At 35.8% G+C, this 25,728-nt stretch overlaps 1 long non-coding RNA gene and 1 pseudogene across 10 annotated transcripts in view; one reads left to right on the top strand and one right to left on the bottom strand.

The window, feature by feature from the left end:
- The window catches only part of LOC103786954 (uncharacterized), a 461,968-nt gene that overhangs the window by 117,810 nt on the left and 318,430 nt on the right, over positions 1-25,728 (top strand). The window lies entirely within an intron of this gene.
- Positions 1,119-11,681, bottom strand: LOC129397290 (mediator of RNA polymerase II transcription subunit 28-like; annotated as a pseudogene).

Genomic DNA, 25,728 nt, shown 5'->3' with positions numbered 1-25,728 from the left:
TTATCTTTTACAGCATGAGCATCATGTAAAATTTATCTTTATGCTGCAAGGATTAAAAATTTAATTATAAAACAAAATCTTAATTTCTCTGTAAATGACCCATTTTTAAACTTATGAGTTTATTGTGACAGTGTAATAAGGATACCTTTAAATTATTGTATTTGTTTTACCTTGGAAGTAGGACAAAATTTTCCCTGTACTCCATTCAGGCTACCGTTGGGCAAAACTGTAGTTCATCTTCCCAAAATCTTGTTTTTCTTTTATCTCCTCTTGTTTTTATTTTGTGGTATAGATCCCTCTCAGGAACCTAAAGTTTCATATTTTCTGTTTCTTTATCCCTTCTTTAAAACCTGATCTCAAGAAAACATCTTATTGATTCATTCAAAGTAGCATAGACATTTTATTAAACTTTTTAAATTTCCATTTTAACACAAGACAAAGTTCTAATTTTGCTTACACCCATAAATGAAATTCAAATTAGGTATGAGTTGGAGAGGGGGACAAAGTTTGAGGCATATCTCATCTTACCATTGTGCATAATATTGAAAATTATGCAATAAGTTATTTTCTATTACATTCATGGTAGATGTCTGTTGTCAACTCAGTACTATCACCACTGCATTCCAAGGCTGGAAACTGGATTTTCAAGAATGCACTTTCTTGGATGGTTCTGAGTTAAAGGCTCCCAAATTCCACTGGGTATCCGTTGTCCTCATCCTCAGGCTATTATAATTTTTACATCAGATCAGACTAATGTAACAATTGAGAACATATATAAAAAGATGAAAAGTCATTAAAAAGTTATTTAAAACATGTGGAAAAAGTATAAAAAATAATGTATAAGTGATATCACACTAATACTCTAAAACTTTGCTAAAGATAAAAAAATTTACTGGGTTGCCCAAGCCACAGACATTTTTATAATATACCCAAGAAATTAACAGCTATAAAAATAGTGAAAAAATTTTAGATGGGAGCCTAAAACTAAAATCAACTCATTTTCTGGCAGAGTTCTTCCAAAATGTCAAGTCCACAAGAAGGGATGTGTGGCAAAAAGTGTCTGCATAGAGTTGTCTCAGACACCAGCCACTCTCATGCTGACAGGCTTTGCCTTTTGCTCAGGTTGGCTTCAGAGGTGCAAGTATATTGGCAGATGCCTACTCAAGATAGGCCAAGGAACCCTGAGGGATGTCGGCTAGCTTTCTGTGCTGCACATTGATGTCCTCCAGCACCTGCCGTGAATGCCGCAACTATGTCAAGTTCTTCTGGACCAGCATGTCTTTCCACTATAATTCATTCCTTAGTTCGAAGAAATCCTCTTTGATAGCATTATCTGGTTTCTGGACAGATAATTGCAATCTTTTTGAAGAAAAAAACATCCTATCTGTCTTGCAATATCCAGAAACTCCTGGATACACTGATCAACACCAGTTTGAATTTCTTCCTGATTGGTGCCATTGACATACTTCTGACTCACCAGAGAAGCAAAGCAAGCCTGAAAATATGACTTCAACTTTTCCATCAAGGTACTGTCATAAGGTCTTAGAGAACCTGGAGCTTCCTGAAGAAGCAAAGCCTAGCTTGGGAGTTCCAGTGGGGGTGGTGGGGGACCCAGTGGCTCCACAGGGAACATAACACCTGGTGGTGCTGCCATATCTTGAATGAGATTTCTTTTAAAGAGTCAGTGGAGATGTTAACTAGGCAGTTGAATATGAATCTGACATTCAAGAGAGTAGTCCAGAACAAATACATATTTGAGAGTTATTGACCAAGAGAAGGTATTAAAGCCAGGATTTCACAGAGATAAGGAAAACACAGAGGTGAGATGATTTATGTTCAAATCTGGAGTACTATCAACAGTTGGAGGTTAAGCCTAGGAGGAAGAGACAGGAAAGAAGTCTGTTGAGGAAGGTAGAAGGAAAGCAGGAAAAAGTTGAGTCATAGAAGCCAAGAAAAGAAAGCATTTAAAGAAGGAGGAAATAATCACTTATTTTAAATGCAGTTTAAATTTCAAATATGGTAGGGACAGAGAAGTGATTTCTGATATTTCATAGCATGGAAATTATAGCAACCTTAACAAGAAGAGTCTTGGAGATGTTATAAATATGAAAGTGGTGGGGACAAGTGCAAGTTAAGAAGAAAATAAAAGGAATTTAAAGAGATAAATAGAGCTTAATCAAAACAAAAATGGAATATACAACAACCCAATAACAAGAACAATGAAACAAAAACATAATTTAGCAAATAAAACATCAAAACAACAAAGCCCCCAAACTATCTTTAGATTCCCTTTGAGCTATGTTTAAAAATTTTTTTTGCCACTTATCTTCCTCAAACAGTAACCTGTATTCCACTCACTCAGCTTTATGCCTGTGCTGCTCTAGATTCCACTTCCACTGCTCCTGTAAACTCTCTCCACTGTCACTGATGACTGCACAATGAGACTTTATTCTCTGCACTTCTCTAAAGTCCTTGAAATACAGTAATCCCTCCTTACTTATAAGGGATATGTTCCAAGACATTCATTATATGCCTGAAACCACAAAAAGAAGTGAACCTTATCTATACTATTTTTTATACATCATACCTATGATAAAGTTTAACTTATAAATTAGACACAATAAGAGGTTAACCACAATAACTAATAATAAAATCAAAATATTATAACAATATACTATAATAAAAGTTATGTGATTATAGTCTCTCTCTCCCCAAATATCTTATTGTGCTATACAAACTTATTGTACTGAACTGTGGTTGGCAGTGGGTAACTGAAAATGCAGAAAGCAAAACTGCAGATAAAGGGGAAAATAGTGTACTAATTACAGTCAGGACTCCTCCCTTGTCAGCCATGACCTTCTATTACATTGTTTCTCCTTTTTATCATGTTATTCTATGGGTCATCTCTCTTCTTCCCTCCCACAAGTATTGACAATTTTTATTTTCCTTCAGCATTTATACTTTCTTCCATACTAATTGTCCTACTGACTTATGGCTTCAATGATCCTTCAGTATGAGTGATTCATCTAGTTAAATCTCGATTCACGTTCACTTCCAAGTTCTGCACTTATATCTCCAACTTTCATATCAACCCTTTCACTTGGATAGCCTGTAAGCAGCCTGTTGCAACTCTGCTCTTCCTCCACACTTTTCTTAAGATGAAGAAAGTAAGCTATCATAAAGATTATGTTTTTTGTATAGCTGGAAGTTTTTCCAGGGTCAGAATAAATTTTATAGAAATAGAAACTCCTTTGAAACGTTATGTTTTAGAACTTTAATGTTTAAATGGAAAACAATTGTTAGTAGGAATCTTTTAGTCCTGCCAAATGCTGAGAGCTATGTAGAAAGCATGCTTGTATAGAGTCATTAATCAAATATTCAAGAAGACATTAATAATCCAAAACTAAATTATCAGTATGAATTTTAATTAGAGATAATACAGTTAATACCAGAGTAGAAATATAGTTTGGAATGGGAACACTGGGTATTTAGGATACAATATTTTCATTGTGTTTTCCTGTAAGAAACCATAATGTATACATATGTATATAGCAATTAAAGCAATGATTATGATTGTAACTAATTAATTATATTCACCTCAAGCGCTTAGTTAATGTTACCTGGATAATGATTATGCAAATTATTTTTGTTAATAAGTAGCAGTTTTAAATAAATAAAAACTGTTTTAAGGAGGAAGTGTTATTTAGGAGGCCTTTGAAGCATTTGTAGGAGTTACGTAAGAAGCTACAGGGAAACTGAGTGATCATTGAGGTGAAAACTCAGGATGTCTGCATAAATCTGAGACACATTCAATTTCACTGAATATCTATGGGTATGATAAAGGTGAAGATAAACCTGAGAAAATATTGTGAATAGACTTGAATACCTAGCTCTGAAATGTGAACTTCCAGAGACAGTGAACAACCATAACGTTGTTTTATAGTTGCCTGGAAAATGAAGGGGCACAAATTTTAGAAAATATAATCTGACAGTGGTGCACAAAATTCACTGGTGGCTGGAGAGGGAGGAGGTGGATAATTGGTTTCCTTGTGGTAGTAGTCTGTATGTGAAGAAGGTACCATGATATTGTTGCATTCCACATGGTAGAAATGGCTATAATTTGCCCAGACCTGAGCCTCCCATTTCCCATGTGAAGCCTGGAACTGTGGGGCCAATCAGAGACAAATTATTGCTCTTTGTGCATATCTAAATTCTTGTTCATGGCAAACAAACACAGTCATCATTGGTTTCTAGCCTTATACTGTCCAAGCCAGAAAGCTTATCATCCCCATTTAGAATTTTAGACTAGTGAATAAAAATTCTAACTTTCTGGGAAGCTTAGTGTTTTATTTTTTATTTTATTTTTATAAGAACAAGGGCCTTAGGACTGGTTAACTTGTGTTTGATTTCTCTTTCTCATGCATATTATGAAAGTCACAATTCTTGGAGGCCACTTTTCCTGGTGCAAGATAAGTGAAAGAATACATAACTCAAGGTGTTTAAGATTGTCAGTGAGATAAATTATGTAAAGAATCTAGCTTACTGACTTGCTTATATGGGTAATCAACAAATAATACTGGCTTTCCTCCTCATTGTAATTGACCTTTTGCAGAACTTGGCATTATTGACAATTTCTTTCTTCAAACTTACCTCCGTCTCTCCTCTTCAATAACATCTACTTTTCTGGTTCTTCTCACACCCCTCTTTCCCTCTGCATACTTTTTTGTTTCATTAGCATTTCCTTTTCTTATAAATTGACTTTTTCTAGAGTCCTATTCTCTGCCCTTTTTCCTTTGTACTCTTATTAAGTAATCTGTCTAATAACCACAATTTCAAACACTATATGAAAAAATGATGGTTTCAAGTTTTTAGATTTAATAGAATCTGTCTCATATCAGTTTTTCCTATGGCCAGCTAAACATATACTCCTAGATACTATACAAATATTTAAGGCTCAACATATCATCTTAGTTTGTTTCCTCTTTGTCCTAGTCCTAAGCTGCTACAACAAAATATTAAAAACAGGACAGCTTATAAACACTAATTTCTTTTGTCAGAGTTTTGGAGATTGGGAATTCCAAGATCCAGGTGCCTGCAGATTCAGTGTCTGGTGAGGGCCTGCTTCCTGGTTCATAGATGGAGGGCTGTCTTCTCATTGTCCTCACATGTCAGAAGGGGCAGGAAAGTTCCCTGGGTTCTCTTTTATTAGGGCACTAATCTTTTTCATGAGGGCTCCATCCTCATGACCTAATCACCTCCTAAAGGGCCACACCTCCAAATACCAACACATTGGGAATTAGGTTTTAACATATGAATTTGGGGGAACACAAATACTCTACAGCCACTTTCTTGTGCAATTTCCTCTTAAATTTTCAGCAAATGGTGTCACTATCAACTGACTTTTTCATGACAGTATCCTAAAAATGTGTCTAGACACTTTCCTCTGTCTTATATTCTGTTATAGATAAATTGTCACCTCCTCAATTGTTTCCAATATGCCTCACTTCTTTCTGAAATGGCCACAGTTCAGGCTTTCTTTGCATAGATTATTATTGTATCCTTCTGACAGGTTCACAAACGATTCCATCTTTTCCTTCTGCAAATTATTCCAGAGTCATTTTTCTAAAATACAGATATGATCTCCATATATGTCAGGGTAAAACTCAAAATCCTCACTTGATTTACAAGGCCTCTAGGAGTCAAGACTTGCCTGAGGCTTCGGCCTCATCGGTCTCACTAAACTACTGCATATATCAGAGTGCAACATTAAAACCTTTTTTGCAGAAATCGTTTTCTCTATTTATCATGTCCTTCCCCATCTTGTCTTTAATCTCTACACATCTTTTAAACTGTCAGCTGAAAAGTCAATTATTTAACATTCAGCAAATTCTTATTAAACCCCAACTTAATGTGCCAGGCACTGTGCTAGCCAGTTCTTCGTGAATAATTTCTAGACACTCAGACACTTCTCATTCTGCTTTGTTCACATATCTGTTATCGAATTGAACTGTCAGGATTTGCATATGTATCTGCTTCTTTTACAGAACCGTGTGCTTCCAGTGGGCAGACAATTTGTCTTTATCATCTAGGTATTTTTAACTCTTAACACAGTCATAGATAATCATTAAGCACTGAACAAGTGAACAAATGGTTACTTTAAATAACATTTCTTAGAGAGATTAGAAAAAGTATAATTTGACTTGAGCTTAGTAAAATACAAACATATTTCCTGACATTCTAAGCCTACTGGGCTAGAAAATGAGTGTTTTAAAATAAATGGAACACCTCAGCATTCTAGTTAATTGGCATGAATAATTTCTGACAGAAGGTTGAATATCAAATAGCTATCTACTTTACCTCTCTTTTATATATATTATATCTATTTTGATAGAAATTAGCAATAAACCAAACAGATGTTTACTCACAGATATCATTGATTTTCATTTGGGTGTGGATAATGAGCACTAAGAAGGCAGGTAGAGTTTCCAGGGAGTAATTGATGTTGATGTTTTATGCTATCATGTGGATACTTTGAAAAAAGAAGAGACACTAGACTGTCATTACGTGCCCAATAATTACAAGCAAGGGCCATGTGGATCAATGATTCTTTAATGAAATGCTGTGTAGCACACACTGTCATTATTTTATTCTTACAAATAAGAAGCAATAACGAATGATTCTATTGAATTCATGGGCATAAAGGTCTATTTGGATTGTAAACTCAATCTCGTCCTTTTATAAATGAGGGAATTGAAGGCCAAATACATTAAAGTGCTAATTCCAGGTGACAAAGAAGAGCTACTGTTAGAGCCAGGATAGAGGTCAGACATTGTAACTAAAATTTCTTCCAATTATTTTAAGTTGCAGCAGAAGATGATATCCTGTGAACCATGAGGAATCAAGACTGGCATTATATTAAAATTTTTTTTACCTTTTCCTCCTTTTTTAATTTTAAAATTTATATTTTTAGAGACAGGATCTTGCTGTGTCACTCAAGCTGGGGTTCAGTGGCTCAATCATAGGTCACTGCAGCCTTGAACTCCTGAGCTTAAGTGGTCCTCCCACCTCAGCCTCCTGAATATCTAGGGCTACAGGCATTACATTAATTGTAAACACATCAATCAGTCATTAATTATTTGCAGATATGTATTAATTATATTGCTAATATTTCCATGTTAACTAGCTCAGATTTGATATTAATTTTATATCAAATATTTTACATATTTTATTTTTTCTTTGTTAGCTCTTGAACAGCATCAAAATATTGGCAGCTTTTCCTTTAACTTTGTGCAGATAACTATGATTTATGGTGTTTAATGCAGTTATTTATCTCAGGCCCCATAGAATACCAGATCTAGACTTCCTCTATTATATTTCTATTGGATTTCCTATACTTCCTGGGAAAATTGTTGGAAGGAGTTGGTAACAGATAGGTCAGTTCCTCAGGAGCTCAGGATTAGAATTCACTAGGAAATTAGTGTGACAAGAAGGCTACCTGATGATCTGGGAGCGGAATAAACAGAGAGAGCAAAGAAAAGAAAACAAGTGGTAGAACAGAGGAAATAATAGAATAGCAAGGACAGTATTTAAGGTATTTAAGGAAAGTAAGGAAGGAACTCAGAATGATAAGGTAGGAAAGTTAGGCCTGGAAAGATTGAATAAATTCCTACTTGTTAGGGGTAAGATATTGTGCTAGTCATTTTCAGTTATCTCATTTAATCCTCACAATTCCAGAACATATTTCCATTTTACAGGTGAGGAAATAAGATGCATTGAAGTTAAGCCATGTGCCCAAGTCACATACTCAGTAAATGTCAGGAGTAGGATTCATACCTAGACTTCGTATCTCTTCCTGGGCAGAAGGAAAGGTACATTAAATGTGTCTCAGAATGATAGTTCAAGGCTGGTAAGGGTGGCCTTGAAAATTTAATGCTTCTTAGTAGGTCCTGTATTCTAACTGTATCTTGATTTAAATGGCCCTATAGTGCCGACCTTGGGAACCTCAATGGTTTCCTTACCAAAAGGACCCTGAAAAAATGAGGCGAACTTCTAAATCCTTGGTGGTTGGATTATTGAAGATTTTTTGAAAGAAGTGAGAGAATTCTCCTTTCGTTAGTTGTAGCAGAAATGTAACAGTGAGAAATAACAATAATGTAAGGCCTCCCAGAAATGAAGGAGCAATATTTTTTTTCTTCTCGAGCTGCAGAAATCACTGAGTGAATACCAGTCCCAAATGGCGAGGAGGGTGTGTGTGTGTGTGTGTGTGTGTGTGTGTGTGTGTGTGTGGTCATGGTGGTTGTGGTAGTGGTCTTATTCATTAAACTGGGCTGGGATTTGGAGCCCGATGTGATTGTAATTACACCTGAGCTCTTGATTGTTCCAATATAGAGTATAACTTGGGAGCAAGGTTACTAACGGATTAAATTGCACTGCACACAAACTCATTCAAATGCCCAATACTTGCATTAAAATATTTTAAAAATCACAGCTCTTAGGTTTTATTGAAAAGAATAATGTATTTATTATTTACATAAAATAATTAAATATGGAAAGTTACTAAGAAGAAAGTAAAAAATAAGCCAAAGTCTACGTAACAGAAATATTGTAAATATTTGTTAAATAGAATTTATTGTGTCTCTTTGTGTATATATACAGAGAGACAATAGGTAGGTAACAATAATTTTGAAGCAGGTATGATAGTACTCTACATGTAATTTTTAATTAAAATATAACATTTAATATGCGTTAAAAAAAAACAGGCCCGGTGCGGTGGCTCATACCTGTAATCCCAGCACTTTGGGAGGCTGAGGCAGGTGGATCACCTGAGGTCAGGAGTTTGAGACCAGCCTGGCCAACATGGTGAAACCCATCTCTCTACTAAAAATACAAAAATTAGCCGGGCATAGTGGCGGGCGCCTGTAATCCCAGCTACTCAGGAGGCTGAGACAGGAGAATTGCTTGACCCTGGGAGGCAGAGGTTGCAGTGAGCAGAGATCACACCACTGTACTCCAGCCTAAGTGATAGAGAAAGACTCCATCTCAAAAAACAAAACAAAAAAACAAAAACAAACAAACAACAACAACAACAAAAACCCACCAGAAAATGAAGTAACTTCAGGCTGATTTATTTTTTTTGAAACGGTTTTCCTCTGTTGACCAGGCTGGAGTACACTGGTGCAATCATAGCCTGCTACTTATTTGAACTCTACCTCAAGTAATCCTTCCACCTTATCCCTAAGTAGCTAGGACTACAGGTGTGCACAACCACACTTGACTAATTTTTATATTTTTTTTGTAGAAACGGAGTCTAGTTTTGTTGCCTAGAATTGTCTTGAACTCCTGGCTTCAAGCTATTCTCTTGCCTTTGCCTCCTAAATTGTTGCGATTACAGGTGTGAGCCATTGTGCCTGGCCTAAATATTTGTTTTTTTAATCACAAAGCAATGTAAGTCACTGGAATATTTCCCTAAAATTAAAAAAATCTAAAAATTTAAGAGATTGAGGTCATTTTAACTACATTTTTTAAAATACGGTTACAGATTTTTAACTATGAATAAGGACGTTAGCATACTTAGACTATTCCTCGTTCTCCCCACCTCCCTTATACTTAGTTCCTTCATGTTTTCCTGAACTAATTTTATTTTTGCCTTATTTTTCTTAAAAACTTTTAATTTCTGCTATTTTGCTATATTGTATGATATGTTAAGCCATCCTTAGTTTATAATAGGAACATGGCAGAATATAAATAAATCATAGATAAACATACTAGAAGTTATTATAATTTAAAATTTTGATAATTCTGATTTATGATTTACCAGTAATTTTTTGGTATGCAATAGTATGTGTAATGGTTACTTCTAGTTCTGTATTCACTATTGAAAGCACGCTTTAAAGCAGCCCAGAAGTCTCTTTAAATCGGTATTTACCTCTACACTAATAAATCTCTATAAATTGTTGTGTCTTCAATTTACCATTAATAAGCAGTAGAAAAAATTGTTTTGCTTTGCTTTGGTACTACTGAAATTGTGTGTTCTAATATAGTGAGGCCATGAGGTGAGTGACTCCTAGTTTGCTATTTTTTAAATTACAGGCTGTTAAGTCAGATCTGCCAGGATCAGGTCCTAAAAGTGCTATTTTTCACACATCAAAATCCAAGTTGAAATACTGGCTTGTTTGTTAAGATTAATTAACTATAGGTAATACTTGCACCTTGCCTCATTAAAAGAAGAAAAAATGCCCCACTATATTCACTCACAGAATTTTAGTAGAAAAGTTAATGATGAATGTAAACAAACTTCATGCAAATACAACATTTTTACCATTTAGGAAAAAGAAAAACATGATTTTTCCCCCTCCAAAATAGAGATAATTACTGATAACGCAATTTGCAGCTGTTTTCTTCATGTGACCTCTGTTTTTTTTTTTGTTTTCAAGTATCAGAAAATTGCAAACTTGACCATCTGATCTCAGGTAGTTGAGCAGTATTGGGTGTTAAAAAATACTGGAATTAGACACATAGTAGCTCTGTCATAATTGGATTTGAACTTCGACAAGTTTCTTAGCCCTGTGAGCCTCAGTTTCATTTGAAAAATGATGGGATTAAACTAGCAGGTCACTAAGTGCCTTCTATTTGTAAAACCTTTGTTCCTAACTGAGCTATATTGAAAATATCAGTGCCCTCTTGAGTGTTCCTATATCAAGTTGCATTGCAGCAATTTTAAAACATTGTTCAAACAAAATACATTGACTTTGAAAAATAAAAATATCTTTGAAGAGAAGTATGAAATGAAAATAAGTAAATAAAAAATATGTTGACTTCCTTTAACTTAAGCTTTAAGTGGTTTTGTGAAATAAAACAAGTGTAACTGAGTGTCCAACCTCAACACATCAGTGATCATATTTCTGTGACAAGAACCACATTGCATCTCTGAAGCCCTGTAGTACTTCCCCGGGTTTGTCCCACAGACCAAGGCACATTGTAGTTTTAAACACAGACTGGAAATGTTCAGAAGATTCAGTGGAAGTCATGGACCAGGAAAGATGGAGTTGGTGGTAATTCAGACAATTAGTTTATTTGATCTGACGATTTCTCTAGGTTCCAGAAGTACATGTTTTAAATTATAGTGGCTATTTGTCCCATGAATTACCTGAAATTAAACAGTTTAATTTTAAAAAAGCAGTATTTATTTAGAAATTAAAGATTTTTGAAAAATTTTCATATGGTAATGAATAACTTTATCTTCTATTAGATGATCATCATGAAAAAGTAAATGAATGTATTTAAATTAATGGGTTTCAAGATTAGACACAAGCCATGGACTTTCAAAATACATCTTTTAGATTATAAAAATAATTCATGCTAATCATAGAAATTTTATAATTTACAGGAAAGTATAAAGAAAAATAAATTTATCAGTTTCATCATCTGGAGATAACTGCTGCTCCCATTTTTCTGTACTTTTTTCCTTTTTTTTTTTTCCATTCACACCAACAAAAATATTTTCACTTTAAGTGTCAGTGGGATTATATTGTATATACAGTTTTTGATTCCTCCCCTTCCCACTCATATCCTTATATGATTATAGAAAAATGTCTCTAATTGCTACATAATATTCCCTTGTTTTGACCATTCAAATATCTTGCCAGCTTTTAATGATTATAAATACTGCTACAATAAAGATCCTTGCATATAAAATATCTTTTTCTGTTTATTTCATAAATGTGAATTCATACAAGTTCCATTAGTCTGTTTTATCCATCCTCTGCTGCTAAAGACATAGCTGAGACTAGGAAGAAAAAGAGGTTTAATGGACTTAAAGTTCCACATGGCTGGGGAGGCCTCACAATCATGGTGGAAGGCAAGGAGGAGCAAATCACATCTTACATGGATGGCAGCAAGCAAAAAGAGAGCTTGTGCAGGGAAACTCCTGTTTTTAGAACCATCAGATCTCATGAAGCTCATTCAGTATGATGAACAGCACAGGAAAGATCCGCCCCCATAACATGACACGTGGGAATTGTGGGAGTTACAATTGAAGATGAGATTTGGGTGGGAACACAGCCAAACCATCTCATTCCGGCCCTGGGCCCTCTCAAATCTCATGTCCTCACATTTCAAAACCACTCATGCCTTCCCAACAGTCTCCCAAAGTCTTAACTCGTTTCAGCATTAACTCCAAAGTTCACAATCCAAGGTCTCATCTGAGACAAGGCAAGTCCCTTCTGCCTATGAGACTGTAAAGTCAAAAGCAAGTTAGTTGCTTCCTAGATACAATGGGGGTACAGGCATTGGGTAAATACAGCTGTTCCAAATGGAGGAAATTGGCCAAAACCAAGGGGCTACAGTCCCCATGCAAGTCCAAAATCCAACAGAACAGTCAAATCTTAAGACTCCAAAATGACCTTCTTTGACTCTGTGTCTCGCATCTGGGTCACACTGATGCAAAAGATGGGTTCCCATGGTTTTGGGTAGCTCTGCCCCTGTGGCTTTGCAGGGTATAACCTCCATCCTGGCTGCTTTCATGGGCTAGCTTAAGTGCCTGTGGCTTTTCCATGTGCAGGGTGCAAGCTTTCAGGGGATCTACCATTCTGGGGTCTGGAGGATGGTGGCCCTTTTCTCACAGCTCCTCTAGGCGGTGCCCCAGTAGGGACTCTGTGTGTGGGCTCCAACCCCACATTTCCCTTCCACACTGCTCTAGCAGAGGTTCTCCATGAGGACCTTGCCCCTGCAGCAAACTTCTGCCTGGGCATACAGGCATTTCCATACATCCTCTGAAATGTAGGCTGAGGTCCCCAAACCTCAATTCCTGACTTCTGTGCACACACAGGCTCAGTACCATGTGGAAGCTGCCAATGCTTGGGGCTTACACTCTCTGAATCAACAGCCCAAGCTGTACCTTGGCCCCTTTTAGTCATGGCTGGAGCAACAGGGACACAGAGCACCAAGTCCCTAGACTGCACACAGCAGAGGGACCCTCAGCCTCGTCCACAAAACCGTTTTTTTCTCCTAAACCTCCATGCCTGTGATGGGAAGGGCTGCCATGAAGATCTCTGACATGCCATGGAGACATTTTCCCCATTGTCTTGGGGATTAACATTTGGCTCCTTGTTACTTATGCAGATTTCTGCAGGTGACTTGAATTTCTCCTCAGAAAATGGGATTTTCTTTTCTATTGCATTTTCAGGCTGCAAACTTTCCAAAATTATGCTCTGTTTTTCTTATAAAATGAAATGCCTTTGACAGCACCCAAGTCACCTCTTGAAAGCCTTGCTGCTTAGAAATTTCTTCTACCAAAAACCCTAAATCATCTCTTTCAAGTTCAAAGTACCACAAATCTCTAGGGCAGGGGCAAAATGCCACCAGCCTCTTTGCTAAAACATAAGAGTCACCTTTGCTCCAATTCCCAAGTTCCTCATCTCCATCTGAGACCACCTCAGCCTGGACATTGTTGCTCATATCATTATCAGCATTTTTGTCAAAGCCACTCAACAAGTCTATAGGAAGTTCCACAGTTTCACACATTTTCCTTTCTTCTGAGCCCTCCAAACTGTTCCAGCCTCTGCCTGTTAAGTAGTTCCAAAGTCACTTCCACATTTTTGAGTATCCTTTCAGCAATGCCCCACTCTATCCTTATGAATTTACTGTATTAGTCCATTTTCACATTGCTGATAAAGACATACCCAAGACTGGGCAATTTACAAGAAAAAGAGGTTTAATTGTACTTACAGTTCCACATGGCTGGGGAGGCCTCACAATCATGGTAGAAGGCAAGAAGGAGCAAGTCACATCTTACGTGGATGGCAACAGGTAAAAAGAGAACTTGTGCAGGGAAACTCCTGTTTTTAAAACCATCAGATCTCATGAGACTCATTCACTATAATGAGAACAGCACAGAAAAGACCCACCTCCATAATTCAACTACCTCTCATCAGGTTCCTCCCATGACACATGGGAATTGTGAGAGTTACAATTGAAGATGAGATTTGGGTGGGGACACAGCCAAACCATATCATAAGTAAACCCTATTTAATAACTTTTAAACTTCTTTACACATATTATGAAGTTTTTTCCCATAATAATTTTAACTTATTCATTCACTAAGTCACTATCACTTTGTTGGATGGAGAACACACAACATACCATACACATTCATTATGAAGATTTATATATACAGTATGTAAAATGCATCTCTTTCTCATCTATTCATCTAATAGGTGATGGCAACTTATTTAGTAGATAAGAATATATCAGTAATATTTAATTTGCATTCAGTTGTGTCCTCTTTTGGGTTCCACAGATGTGGAACTTCCAGTGAGTTTTCTAAGGCAAGAGACTTATTACAGAAGTACTTTTAAAAGAAATCTGTAGGCAGGAGAAGGAAACATTGTTGGAAAGAGAGAGGAAAGCCAAAGAAATACATGGCTAGAGGGGAAGCCTAGCCTTAGCTGATCCCACAGAGAGTTCTGAAACATAACTTGCACTGTGCTGCAGAGTCTGTACTGAGGCAAAGGAGTGGGACTTTTGTGCCACAACATGTCCGTAACTGGCTTTGGGAATCCCTGGATTAGAGGCATAAGTTTCAGACACTCCTGCATCAGGTTGTTCCAATCACCTAAGGACATGCTCCTGGGAAAACTTTTAGGTGTAAGCTGTTAACAGCACCTGCAACAGCCATAAATCAAGGGTCAATATGTGTGGGGGGTTCTAGCCTTCTGTTCTGTTCTATTGATCCATGTCTTTTTTTTTTTTTTTGCTAATACCACATTCTTCTAATTATTTTAACTTGGTAATAAGTACTATACCATCTTATTATTCTTCAATTGTGTATTGGCTATTCTTGGCTCTTTGCACCATCATTCATATTTAAAAATAAATTTGCCAATTTCTTTTCCCTAAAATCTTTTGGGGTACTTGGGAACACATTCATTCTATGAATACATTTACAGAGAACATCACAGTATTGTGTGTTACAGTCCATGAGTATGGTATGTATTTCTACTTCTCAAATTTCTTCTCAGTGTCACTGATTCATTTATTTTGATCTCAAGTATGTAATCTGCTGCTTAATTTTTAATTCTGTTAATTTACTTTTTATTTCCTCATAATCTTCTTTAACTCACCTAGCTCTTTTCACTGCAGGCAGCCACTGTAAAACATTTTAGCTAATTCTTCAAGTGATATTGCTATATTTCTACAAAATATGTTTATATTACAATTTATTGATTTTAAATTTGACATTATCTTAACTTTCTACCATGAAAAATGAGGATTTCTCTCTCTTGCCATCGCTTCCCTCATGTTCACATATTTCCTCTTGTATCTTATCAACAGTTATATTGCTTTTCCTAGTTAACTTTTACTGTTTATATCATTCTCTTTACATAAATATTTTTCAGTGGCATGTGTAATATGATTATATTTTCTTTCTATTGTGACTTTTTGTTTTTCCTGGATTTAATAGTTACTTTTTTTTAGTATTCTATGCTGTTTTGCATACATAGAACTAATCTTTCTTTAAATACTCTATAGAATATATAAGCCTTTAGGAGATCTGTCAGTCCACGTGTTTTTTCTTCGGATATCCACCCCATATTTTTCCCCTAATCCATTCTAGATGTGTTGCATTCTCAGCTTGATAAAGTGCTGTTGTTTTGGGAATTTCCTTTGTCCTGATGATTTTGTTTATGTTTTCCCTAATTATGTTGCTCCCATCAATTTCTCTGAGTTTATTATTTTATTTCAATGGAGCACATTCTTCAGGAGATTGATGAGAGGATGTGGATGAGAGAGAATTATTTTGAGACACTCTGTGTCTAGAAAGGTTTTTATCCCACCCTTGAATTTGATTTGATATTTTGGCTAGATGTAGAACTAATGGTTAAACAAATGCTTTCCTCTCAGGAATTTCTTCACTTTTTTAGCTTCTAATTTTGCTTTTGAGAAGTCTGATATCATTTAATTGTAAATACATTGCATATACTCCACTTGGGCTTTTTTTTGTAGACATTAAGGTATCAGTTTTCTGTATAGTATTTTGAAAATTCAATTATTATCCACCCATCAATTTTCCAGTAAGATTTTTCCTAATTTTTTTTATATTTCTCATCTTTTTATTATCTTCCCTATATTTCATTTTGTCGTTTTACATTTATATCTAAATAATTCTTTATTGTATTTCAGTGGTATTTTAAAAGTGAGTGGATATAAATATGGGTATTCAATCCATGATATTTAAGCAGAAGTCTCTACATTTCTTGCATAGGGTTTGTCTTGATTTAAAATCTATTAAAAAGACCAAATAGTTTTTAAAAATATATATTATGAAATGATACATCTCATAATCACTAATATGCTCATCTTCTTGGTCTTCAAATATTATTTCATTTTCATCAACTTGCTACAGTTTTTGGCCTTAGCAGCCCTTAAAAGAATTACTTTGTTATAGAATAAGATGAGATATCTCTAGAGTCAAACTTTGCCAACAGAATCATGATTCATATTTGGCTGTGATCCCAGTTCACTTGGATATATGTAGTTTCTTTAGTTTCCAGATGCAGAAAGGATAAACCTCCTTGGCCCGATTTACAGTGTCTAGCAGGAAGTTAGTTAGGGCAGATGTTTTGAATTCGTGGTTAACCTGTTTCAGTTCCCACTATTGGCCATTTCTGAATATTTGAGGAAGATGAAATACTAATTGAAGTAAAGGAGGCAATCTAGTGTCTCATAAAACAATAACCTCACTTTATAGTCTGTGAAAATCTTGTGATCTTTAGCAAGGGGAAAAACTAGGAGGACAAAGTATCTCCTGCCAACTATTAGTGCAATGCATTGTGCTTGTTTTCTTTGTTAGCAATGATAAAGCATGTGTCAAGCTTTGATTAGGATTATTAAGTATAAGTTTTTACAATGTAGAGTTTTATTGTTTTTATTGTTTTTGTTTTTGCTTTTTGAGATAGGGTCTCACTCTCTTGCCTAGGCTAGAAAGTAGTCACATGATCTCGGCTCCCTGTAGCCTTGACTTCCTGGGTTCAAGCGATCCTCCCACCTTAGCCTCCTGAGTAGCTGGGACTACAGGTGTGCACCACCATGCCCACTTAATTTTCGTATTTTCTGTAGAGATAGGGTTTCACCATATTGCCTTGGCTGGTCTTGAACTCCTGAGCTCAAGTGACCTGCCTACCTGATCCTTTAAAAGTGCTGGGATTATAGATGTGTGCTATGCACTGGCAGTGTTGTTTTTATATGTATTCTGTATTTTCATAACTATTTCAGTGAAAATATTGGGTATTGCTATTCTAGATGTTTTATGTGGAGAAAACTATGTTAGAGTTCTCTAGTTAGATGTTATCTTACTCAGAAAATTGAATCCATGTGTCTAAATTTCTCCTACTAGGTAAAAACTATCAGACTAGATAGTCTTTAAGGTCCAAACTACTGTATTTCTTTAACCTATGCTCAGAGTAAATTTTTCTTAGTGGTAATGATATTCATTCTGAGTTTATCCAAACTGTTGGATATTAACACTATGTGCTAGCAACCACTTTAAGATTACTTTAGAGATGCCAGCAGACTGACACAAACAATTAGTTATAAACCATTTTAATTGATGGAAAATTACATGTCATTAAGTCATCTTTAGAAAATAACACTTTAAAAGTTCCATTAATTATCTGAGTTTAGCAGCCACTGTTATTTGTCCTAGATACCAGCTTAGAATTGGACTCTTTTAATTCTTTGCTGATTACGGGACTGCATATTATGCCCAACTGGAGTCTTGTGTTTGTTTCTTTACTGAAAAGCTGTGACAGCTTCTTCTGGCAATCTTAGTATAACATGATTTCAAAATAATGTTTAGTCTGGAAACTGGTGTTCTTTCCTGCCTGGTGAGTGATAAAAGTTGGGCATGTTGCTTCCTGTTGTTGCATTGCTTCCAAAGTGCACTGTAATTGTAAATAAAAGAAGGATTAATAAAAATGGTGAAATCTGCACCTCATTTTAAGGATTATTGTTTTTAAACTCAATATTTGTTCCAGAAGCTTAATTTTTTTCTGATTCTGTTTGTTGACAAAGCAGTAGCATATGGAATAGTAAAAAAAACATAAGCAGCTTTGAGTACATCATGAAACCCTAACTGCCTATTAGTTTTTGGAAAATTATTTAAAAGTCTGGGACTTATTTTCCACCTTTGTAAAATTTTGTAATTTATGTAATATTTTTGAAAGAAGCCATAGTACTTACGAGAGAAGACTCCTAAACCAGGCAGACTTTGGGCTCCAATCTTTAAGAGCTGTGTAATTTTGCTTGTTCTACTTAATCTAAGACTCAGTTATCACATTGGTGAAAATGGGGTTAATAGTACTTTGTGGGCTTCTTCTGAGCATTAAATCAGATAATTCATGTAAAGCATTTAACATAGTGCCTGGTACTGCTAAACACTTATTAACTGTCAGGTATTATTATTACCTCTTACTAAATACAATGCAGACCCATGCAGAAAGCACTCAAACTATTATTACTGAGCATGCAGGAGACTCAATAGGTGTACTGTTAAGCAGTAATTATAATTAGTCTCTTTTCTCTGTGTGTCTATTATCTAATATGTTCTGAGATGATATTGCTGACAGGACATCTATTCAGTCATTCAATTATGGTGATGACTCATGTTTGGCCTGTTCTACTTTTCCGCTTCATTGGATTCAGCATGAATTTTCTCAAATTGAATTGTCCCTTTTGTTTTCAACTGCCCACACCAGGTTACTGTCTAGTACCAGTATTTCTTGACTGACAAATACCTAATTATTCTTTATTCTGATGAAGGAGTGCTCTTAAAATTCTGTAGCAGGTGTGTCATCTGGGATTTTAACAAGTTTTATGTTTTTTCCCATTGCAAAAGATATATGATACTGATTTCATATTAATATAGATCTGAGAATAGTTGTATTACGTAACAGGAACTTTACTAGGAGATGATTATTCCCTTATTTTTTGGTATTATAAAAATTTACCCTTACATGATGAGAAAAGCCCATGCTGACCAGTAGTGTAATGACCAGGTAGCATAAGTAGTGCTACTGTGTTGCTTCTAAGACTGGGAGCAGAATTTGCTTAGATAACTTTACCAGAGACCTTTTTAGGGTGGTACAGCTCCTGAGTAGTGGTTGATTCTTCTCTTGCAGCCACATGGGAATAGAGATTTAGAGGCTCAGAAAGGGAGCTGGGAAGAGAACACCCAGACAGGCACAGGCCTTTAACTTCTGTGCTCAAGACTGTGAATATTACAAACTGTGGCACTGAGAGCCATGAAAATGAGTTTGCCTATTAACCCTGACCTTTCCTGGAGAGGGGACCAAGGAAGGGAATGAGGAAAGAGACAGTCCTAAAATTCTTCCTGTGATCAATAAGTTTTTGACATCTTTATATGTATTCTTTTTGTTTTGTAACTCTATAAACCAATGTTTTAAGAAGAGATTCCTCTCTAAATGCTCTTTTTAAAAGTTTAATGTTATATTTGATATGCATTTATCACTATGGCTTTGATGTATAAAAGTGAGCTTGTTGAGACTTTATTACTAAAGATAAACCATTTAATGAGAAAAAAGTAAAATTAGATTAGTTGCTTATCTCCTTCTGAATATTGTATTTCTTTTTACTTATTCCCTTACTTTTTGGTATTATAAAAATGAGAAAATCTTGCATTGTTCATATTAATCTCTAGTGGTTTCTTTTGTGCTCTAGATTCTAAAATAAAATTTATCTTCTGTATTAGATACATACAGAGATATCTCTCTGTTCTTGGAATGTATTATTATTTCCCAGGGCAGTAAATCAAGGAAGCTGACTGCAAGCTCCAAAACTAAATAACCAAGTTGTTGAGCCACTAACAAGCATATGCAATTCATCACTTATATGATACATGCCAAAACAGGTAAAGAGTTTGTAAAGGATGTGCTGCTGCCTTCTTTTTATTTATTTCTTTTTAGTTTTAATCAGGGTAATTCTCAAGGGCAGATACTAGGAAAAACAGAAAATATAGAGAAAAGAAATAAGGAAGCAAAACTTTATGTTTGGTTTCAGAGGATAACACTTTGTTATTTATAGAGCAGGAAGGGGGATATTCAAGCATTAGCTCTTTATATTACAGCACCGTGACTCTGTTAAGAACATTGTTTTAACCAAAGATTCAGGAAGAAATTTTAACTGCTATCAATAAAACATGTGTAATGTCTGTTTTAGTACATCTTAAAAATTCACCTAGGCCCGTTGTTCTCAAACTTTAATTTGCATATCAGTCAGTACAAAGCTGCTTACGATTCAGATTCTTAGGCTCCTTTTGAAGAACCTGTTTCACTTCTGGGATTGGCTGCAGAAACTGCATTTTAACCTAACACCCCATGAAATTCTGATGTTGATGAGTGATGAAGGACTAGAAGGCATTTAGGTTGGCACATTCTTTCTTTAAGTCCTACCAGAATTTCATCGGGACAGTTATTCTTAACAAAATAAAAGTAATTACTGCACCATAAAATAATATCAATTTAGAGTTTAATGCTGTCTCTCCCATTGCTATTAAATCTTGGTGTTGTGATTGCTTGGCCTAACTTTTTTGTTTGTTTGTTTTTTGAAATGGAGTTTTGCTCTTGTTGCCCAGGCCGGAGTGCAATGGCACGATCTTGGCTCACTGCAACCTCCGCCTCCCGGGTTCAAGCGATTTTCCTTCCTCAGCCTCCTGAGTAGCTGGGATTATAGGCACCTGCCACCATGCCCAGCTAATTTTTTGTATTTTTAGTAGAGACAGGGTTTCACTATGTTGGCCAGGCTGGTCTCGAGCTCTTGACCTCAGGTGACCCATCCATCTCGGCCTTCCAAAGTGCTGGGATTACAGGCCTGAGCCACCACGCCCAGCCTGCTTGGCCTAACTTTGATGCTGTGATGTTTGAGTCATTTTGCTATTCCTATTGTTTGAATGAGGGGTGAAGGATCTGTGCTTGCTGCTTAGAAACAAGAATCAACTGTGATGAACTTAAGCAAGAAAATAAGTCTACTTGAAATTTTTTTCCAGGCTCACAGAACAGTTGGTTGGAAAAGAAATGGGACTTAAGATGGTTGTGCATGGGGCTGGGGGAATCTGGCAGGAAGAGCTGCCTCTGAGGTTAGGCTGCAGGAAGAGTTTGGGTCACATCTTGCTGTCATTGGCCATGCCAGGGACAAGTCCATCACAGCAAACATCACTGTCTCACTTGCTCAAGAGTCTAATTCTGGGGGAGAGTATTTACTCTTCATTGCCTTTCCCACTTGTGGCTGGTAATAAGACAGGGATAGAAACCCTAAAAGCAGATTTCATAGACTGTTTTGAATTTTTACATAAGGCAGCAGAGACTTCGCTGGTAATAAGACAGGGAGAGAAATCCTAAAAGCAGATTTCATAGACTGTTTTGAATTTTTACATAAGGCAGCAGAGACTTCCTGATCTCTGTTTTTTTATTTCCTGTAGTGATACTGATGAGACAGCATAGATATCAAGAATATAATTTATTATTCACATTGATTTGTACAAAGTCAGTAGAAAAAGGTCATCTGTACTCAGAAGCCCAACTTTTAATATTCTTTTTTTTTTTTTTTCCAGAAAGAGCCTTGCTGTGTTGTCCAGGCTGGTGTACAGTGGCACAATCTCAGCTCACTGCAACCTCCACCTCCTGGGTTGAAACCATTCTTCTGTCTCAGCCTCCCAAGCGGCTGGGATTACAGGTGCCCGCCACCATGCCCAGCTAATTTTTGTACTTTTAGTAGAGACAGGGTTTCACCATGTTGATCAGGCTGGTCTCAAACTCCTGACCTCAAGTGATCTGCCCACCTCAGCCTCCCAAAGTGTTGGGATTTCAGGCATGAGGCACCGCACCTGGCCAACTTTTAATATTCTTCATGATATCATTCAAAATTCGGCTCTTATAAAGTCTATATTAGTGCAAGTTTTTTTTCATTCTATTCCATATAATACCCATGTTGTCTTAATATTCATATAATGTTTAAAATGACCTGCTTTCAAAGAAAATGAATACTTTGCTAAAAGTGACATTTTTATCCTGTTCTTTCATATACTCTTTAGGATAGTATTAAATATACTTACCCTACTTTAAGAAGCATGAGCTTATGGTATCTACTCAAAATGGCCAATTTTTTTCTCTATTCATTCATTATGTATGAACAAACCAACCAACTGTGGAATAGGGTATTTAGCTGACATAAAATTAGTTAGCTATTTGTTAAGTAGAAAGCCCCATTTTAATTTTAAACCTTGTGAAAGTTGCTTTTGAAATATTTTCTTGACTTACAAAATATTGGATGCATAAAGTAATTGAATATTTTTTTGCTTGATTGAAACTGAAGTTCCAGACTGGGCGTGGTGTTAGTGGCTCATGCTCCCAGCACTTTGGGAGGCCAAGGCAGGTGGATCACTTGAGCTCAGGAGTTCGAGACCAGCCTGGGCAACATGGTGAAACCCTGTCTCTATAAAAAATATAAAAATTAGCTGGGCACAGTGGCACGTGACTTTAATCCCAGCTACTTGGGAGGCTGAGGTGGGAGGATCACTTGAGCCTGGGAGGCGTAGGTTGCAGTGAGCTGATATCACGCCACTGCACTCCAGCCTGGGCTACAGGATGAGTCCCTGTCTCAAAAAAAAAAAAAAAAACCAAAAAACAAAAAACCCCAAACACCAAAAAAACCCGAAAACCAAAACAAGAAAACAAAAAGCAAACCAGAAAAAAAAAAACCCATGAAAACTGAAGTCCCTTAAGATCTCCATTTTATTTTATTCAGAAAGGAAAGTAAGCACTCCCTAAGAACTTCTACTTATAATTCAATGTCTAGAGCTATGTCATGTGCATGTGGCCACACATAGGTGCAAGGTGGGCTGGAAATTTTATTATTTTGAATAGATGTTGATTGAGCCAGTGTAGAGCATCTTCCATACTGATAATGATGGAGGACATATGCACAAGAGAGAGTGAATAGGTGAAAGAGAGAGAGACAGGGACTAGCTAAAGGATAAAGAAACACATGGGGAGCGGAAATAAGTGAAACAGGCAGTAACATTTTGGATAATTTATCAGGAGAGAAATTTTCAACAGGAATCACATGGGACTGTGCAGAAGGGAATTTAGAACTACAACATAAAAAATAGTCTTTGACTGAGACTAGAAAGTATTAGTTTATCTTCCTTTTTAACTAATGTTTTAAAAATACTAAAATCAGATGGAAATTGTGTTATAATAGAATTTTGATTATGTAGCTGCAATTATGTTTTGGATCTACACGGACCTCTTTATGCCAAGTATGTTTGCTATGATAGATAGGTAATGATTTATCAAACAATTTAACACATGGTATCTAAAATGGAATATGAGAAAAAAAGCAAAATTTAAAATGAATGCTTTAAGAAGACTCTATAAAGGTGCATTTCAAAGATATTTTGTCCAATTAGATGTAGGTTTTCTCTCTAATTTGAAGAACCAATAAAATAAAATGCATTGTGGGAGGGTTTATGGAAAAAAAGCAACATACAACTTTGTGCTCATTAGAACAATAATAAAAAAGTGGACCTACAACAAAACATTGAAAAATATTTTATATCTTTGTATGTTTAGAGTTAAAAACAAAATGTTTAAAATAGGCATGCATCAATATTTATTTACCTTTTTAACTGACATTTTACTAACTTATCAGCTATAAGTATTGATAATGTTGGATAAGAAGGTATTAGATGCTGGCAGGTGCAACTGGATATAATACAGTAGTTTCAATGAGATGTTGAAGTAAGCCAGCCTGTCACTCCAAAATGCCTCCTTGAGATAAAAGTTATTTTTGAGCTAAAGGCAATAAGAAACTGCAAATTGAGAGGAAGCTATCTCTACCCTCTTCTCTTTCTGCCTAAAGATAGGAAATAAATTCTTTATAAATGACGACTCTAGACTCATCAGCCCAGAGATGACACCAGAGGAATCTGCAAACAAACTTTACTCCATTAGTTTCATCCCAAATATTTACCTTCCCACAGTTGCGTGCCCTTGGAAGTTTAGAACTGTTTTTCTTTGTCTGTCATTCCTTTACAAGTGTATTGTTCTTTATTGAAGATGTTCTATAAGTGGAGCTAAGTCATCTTTTTGAGGTATTTCCATTGAGATTTCTCCAGTGTGGTGTGTGTGGCATGCATTAATACACTTGTTTGTTTGTTTGTCTGTCATTAATCTGTCTTGTATTAAAGGAGTCTGTCCAAACCTAAGAACTATGATGAATAAAGGTAAAGTTTCTACTCCTCCAGGGTTGATACTGTGTTTGAAAAATAAGAATGCATTTGGCCTTTACACACACACACATTTTCAATGCTTTCTTATGTTGTTTCAAATATACAACAAGCTGAAAGAATTTTAGAGTTAATGCTAGTATACACAATACCTAGATTATACCATTTTCCTTTGAATACTGTTGATCATATATTACATTCATCCCTCTATCACCAATCCAGCTTTTTTGATGTGTTTTGAAGCACAGTCATGTGTCACTTAATGACAAAGAGAAGTTCTAATAAACATGTCATTAGGCAATTTCGTCATTGTGTGAACATCACAGAGCGTATTTACACAAACCTAGGTGGTATAGCCTACTACACATGTAGGCTATATTGTCTGGCCTATTACTCCTAGGCTACAAACCTGTACAGCATGTTACTGTACTGAATACCGCAGGCAATTGTAACAGAATGGTAAGTATTTGGGTAGCTAAACACAGAAAAGATACAATGAAACTATGATATTATAATCTTATAGGATAACTGTGGTATATGCAGACTGTCATTGACAGAAATGCCATTATGCAATGCATGAGTATATATTACAGACATCAGTATGCTTCCTCATAAGCACTTTAGCATGCATATAACTAACTACAGTTCAATATTTTAAATATTTTTTCCTCCTAGAGGTAAAATGTATATTAACGAAATGAATAAAACTTAAAACTTAAATTATGTTTTCTGAGCTTGAGAAATGCATAAGACTATGTAAACCAAATTTCTATCAAGATATACACCATTAACTTTACTCTAGAATATTTTTAAGGTCTATTCCCAGTCAATCCCTGCACCTTCTTCCCCACCCAAGAGGCAATCGCTATTACAGTTTTTTTTCATTATAGATTAATTTGCCTTTTATAGAGCTTCACATAAATAGAATAATATATTCTGTACTCTTTTGAATAAGGCTTCTTCTACTCAGCATAATGTTTTGGAAATCCATCTATGTTGTGTGTATCAGTAATTTCTTCCTGATATTTCTATTTTCTGTTATATGGATACACCACATTTTGCTTATTCATTCTTCTTTGTATGAACACTTAGGCTGTTTGCAATAGGGCTATTGTTAATGAAGCTATAATGAACATTCTTGTACAAGTCTTTGAACATCTTTTCATTTCTCTTGAATAAATTCCAATGAGTAGAATAGCTGGGTCATAGAATGGGTATACATTTAGTTTTCTAAGAAACTGTCAGATGTTTTTCAAAAGAGGCTGTGCCACATTGCATGCCAACCAACAGTTTAAGAGAGTTCTGGATGTTATATATTCTTTTCAAAATTTTGTGTTGCCAGTTTTTAAAATTTTGCCATTATGGAGGATCTTTAGAATATAATTTTTTTTAAAAAGATTTTTTGTTCCTTGGCATCCCACCCATTACTT

The sequence above is a fragment of the Pan paniscus genome, chromosome 13 (assembly GCF_029289425.2).
Source record: "Pan paniscus chromosome 13, NHGRI_mPanPan1-v2.0_pri, whole genome shotgun sequence".
NCBI lineage: Eukaryota > Metazoa > Chordata > Mammalia > Primates > Hominidae > Pan > Pan paniscus.
Note: the sequence above shows the minus strand (reverse complement) of the source record. Positions and strands in the feature narration are given on the sequence as shown.